Genomic DNA, 4307 nt, shown 5'->3' on the forward strand with positions numbered 1-4307 from the left:
TTTAGTAAAACTGCTGTAACGTAAGTTCCATACTGAATAAACCTTCTCCGCATTTGACAAGCAGAGAAGTAGAGGGAAGTTTAAATCCAATATATTTTTGTCAAACTCTTTGGTTTAGTGGTCAAAATGATAGTTGTTTTGAATTTAATGAATCTGCTAACTTCTGACATTTTTTACCGAAGCCAGAAAAACAGGCGAAGGGTTACAAAAATAGCTCTAGTTACAGATTGGTAGACCCGATTTGAAATCCGACTTGTTGCTTGAAAAGCAGAAGAGTAGGGGTAGATTTTATATAGAAAACATTGTTTTCTGTAAAATGTTGGGAAAGGGGTCAAAACGGCAGTTTTTGTGAAAGTTGTTTTGAATTTAATGAATCTGCTAACTTCTGACATTTTTTACCGAAGCCAGAAAAACAGGCGAAGGGTTACAAAAATAGCTCTAGTTACAGATTGGTAGACCCGATTTGAAATCCGACTTGTTGCTTGAAAAGCAGAAGAGTAGGGGTAGATTTTATGTAGAAAACATTGTTTTCTGTAAAATGTTGGGAAAGGGGTCAAAACGGCAGTTGTTTGTGAAAGTTTAAAAAACACATGGTAGTGCATTTAGTAAAACTGCTGTAACGTAAGTTCCATACTGAATAAACCTTCTCCGCATTTGACAAGCAGAGAAGTAGAGGGAAGTTTAAATCCAATATATTTTTGTCAAACTCTTTGGTTTAGTGGTCAAAATGATAGTTGTTTTGAATTTAATGAATCTGCTAACTTCTGACATTTTTTACCGAAGCCAGAAAAACAGGCGAAGGGTTACAAAAATAGCTCTAGTTACAGATTGGTAGACCCGATTTGAAATCCGACTTGTTGCTTGAAAAGCAGAAGAGTAGGGGTAGATTTTATATAGAAAACATTGTTTTCTGTAAAATGTTGGGAAAGGGGTCAAAACGGCAGTTTTTGTGAAAGTTGTTTTGAATTTAATGAATCTGCTAACTTCTGACATTTTTTACCGAAGCCAGAAAAACAGGCGAAGGGTTACAAAAATAGCTCTAGTTACAGATTGGTAGACCCGATTTGAAATCCGACTTGTTGCTTGAAAAGCAGAAGAGTAGGGGTAGATTTTATATAGAAAACATTGTTTTCTGTAAAATGTTGGGAAAGGGGTCAAAACGGCAGTTGTTTGTGAAAGTTTAAAAAACACATGGTAGTGCATTTAGTAAAACTGCTGTAACTTAAGTTCCATACTGAATAAACCTTCTCCGCATTTGACAAGCAGAGAAGTAGAGGGAAGTTTAAATCCAATATATTTTTGTCAAACTCTTTGGTTTAGTGGTCAAAATGATAGTTGTTTTGAATTTAATGAATCTGCTAACTTCTGACATTTTTTACCGAAGCCAGAAAAACAGGCGAAGGGTTACAAAAATAGCTCTAGTTACAGATTGGTAGACCCGATTTGAAATCCGACTTGTTGCTTGAAAAGCAGAAGAGTAGGGGTAGATTTTATATAGAAAACATTGTTTTCTGTAAAATGTTGGGAAAGGGGTCAAAACGGCAGTTTTTGTGAAAGTTGTTTTGAATTTAATGAATCTGCTAACTTCTGACATTTTTTACCGAAGCCAGAAAAACAGGCGAAGGGTTACAAAAATAGCTCTAGTTACAGATTGGTAGACCCGATTTGAAATCCGACTTGTTGCTTGAAAAGCAGAAGAGTAGGGGTAGATTTTATATAGAAAACATTGTTTTCTGTAAAATGTTGGGAAAGGGGTCAAAACGGCAGTTTTTGTGAAAGTTGTTTTGAATTTAATGAATCTGCTAACTTCTGACATTTTTTACCGAAGCCAGAAAAACAGGCGAAGGGTTACAAAAATAGCTCTAGTTACAGATTGGTAGACCCGATTTGAAATCCGACTTGTTGCTTGAAAAGCAGAAGAGTAGGGGTAGATTTTATGTAGAAAACATTGTTTTCTGTAAAATGTTGGGAAAGGGGTCAAAACGGCAGTTGTTTGTGAAAGTTTAAAAAACACATGGTAGTGCATTTAGTAAAACTGCTGTAACGTAAGTTCCATACTGAATAAACCTTCTCCGCATTTGACAAGCAGAGAAGTAGAGGGAAGTTTAAATCCAATATATTTTTGTCAAACTCTTTGGTTTAGTGGTCAAAATGATAGTTGTTTTGAATTTAATGAATCTGCTAACTTCTGACATTTTTTACCGAAGCCAGAAAAACAGGCGAAGGGTTACAAAAATAGCTCTAGTTACAGATTGGTAGACCCGATTTGAAATCCGACTTGTTGCTTGAAAAGCAGAAGAGTAGGGGTAGATTTTATATAGAAAACATTGTTTTCTGTAAAATGTTGGGAAAGGGGTCAAAACGGCAGTTTTTGTGAAAGTTGTTTTGAATTTAATGAATCTGCTAACTTCTGACATTTTTTACCGAAGCCAGAAAAACAGGCGAAGGGTTACAAAAATAGCTCTAGTTACAGATTGGTAGACCCGATTTGAAATCCGACTTGTTGCTTGAAAAGCAGAAGAGTAGGGGTAGATTTTATGTAGAAAACATTGTTTTCTGTAAAATGTTGGGAAAGGGGTCAAAACGGCAGTTGTTTGTGAAAGTTTAAAAAACACATGGTAGTGCATTTAGTAAAACTGCTGTAACGTAAGTTCCATACTGAATAAACCTTCTCCGCATTTGACAAGCAGAGAAGTAGAGGGAAGTTTAAATCCAATATATTTTTGTCAAACTCTTTGGTTTAGTGGTCAAAATGATAGTTGTTTTGAATTTAATGAATCTGCTAACTTCTGACATTTTTTACCGAAGCCAGAAAAACAGGCGAAGGGTTACAAAAATAGCTCTAGTTACAGATTGGTAGACCCGATTTGAAATCCGACTTGTTGCTTGAAAAGCAGAAGAGTAGGGGTAGATTTTATATAGAAAACATTGTTTTCTGTAAAATGTTGGGAAAGGGGTCAAAACGGCAGTTTTTGTGAAAGTTGTTTTGAATTTAATGAATCTGCTAACTTCTGACATTTTTTACCGAAGCCAGAAAAACAGGCGAAGGGTTACAAAAATAGCTCTAGTTACAGATTGGTAGACCCGATTTGAAATCCGACTTGTTGCTTGAAAAGCAGAAGAGTAGGGGTAGATTTTATGTAGAAAACATTGTTTTCTGTAAAATGTTGGGAAAGGGGTCAAAACGGCAGTTGTTTGTGAAAGTTTAAAAAACACATGGTAGTGCATTTAGTAAAACTGCTGTAACGTAAGTTCCATACTGAATAAACCTTCTCCGCATTTGACAAGCAGAGAAGTAGAGGGAAGTTTAAATCCAATATATTTTTGTCAAACTCTTTGGTTTAGTGGTCAAAATGATAGTTGTTTTGAATTTAATGAATCTGCTAACTTCTGACATTTTTTACCGAAGCCAGAAAAACAGGCGAAGGGTTACAAAAATAGCTCTAGTTACAGATTGGTAGACCCGATTTGAAATCCGACTTGTTGCTTGAAAAGCAGAAGAGTAGGGGTAGATTTTATATAGAAAACATTGTTTTCTGTAAAATGTTGGGAAAGGGGTCAAAACGGCAGTTTTTGTGAAAGTTGTTTTGAATTTAATGAATCTGCTAACTTCTGACATTTTTTACCGAAGCCAGAAAAACAGGCGAAGGGTTACAAAAATAGCTCTAGTTACAGATTGGTAGACCCGATTTGAAATCCGACTTGTTGCTTGAAAAGCAGAAGAGTAGGGGTAGATTTTATGTAGAAAACATTGTTTTCTGTAAAATGTTGGGAAAGGGGTCAAAACGGCAGTTGTTTGTGAAAGTTTAAAAAACACATGGTAGTGCATTTAGTAAAACTGCTGTAACGTAAGTTCCATACTGAATAAACCTTCTCCGCATTTGACAAGCAGAGAAGTAGAGGGAAGTTTAAATCCAATATATTTTTGTCAAACTCTTTGGTTTAGTGGTCAAAATGATAGTTGTTTTGAATTTAATGAATCTGCTAACTTCTGACATTTTTTACCGAAGCCAGAAAAACAGGCGAAGGGTTACAAAAATAGCTCTAGTTACAGATTGGTAGACCCGATTTGAAATCCGACTTGTTGCTTGAAAAGCAGAAGAGTAGGGGTAGATTTTATATAGAAAACATTGTTTTCTGTAAAATGTTGGGAAAGGGGTCAAAACGGCAGTTTTTGTGAAAGTTGTTTTGAATTTAATGAATCTGCTAACTTCTGACATTTTTTACCGAAGCCAGAAAAACAGGCGAAGGGTTACAAAAATAGCTCTAGTTACAGATTGGTAGACCCGATTTGAAATCCGACTTGT

This window comes from Salvelinus fontinalis, chromosome 39 (genome assembly GCF_029448725.1).
Source record: "Salvelinus fontinalis isolate EN_2023a chromosome 39, ASM2944872v1, whole genome shotgun sequence".
In the NCBI taxonomy this organism is placed as follows: Eukaryota; Metazoa; Chordata; class Actinopteri; order Salmoniformes; family Salmonidae; genus Salvelinus; species Salvelinus fontinalis.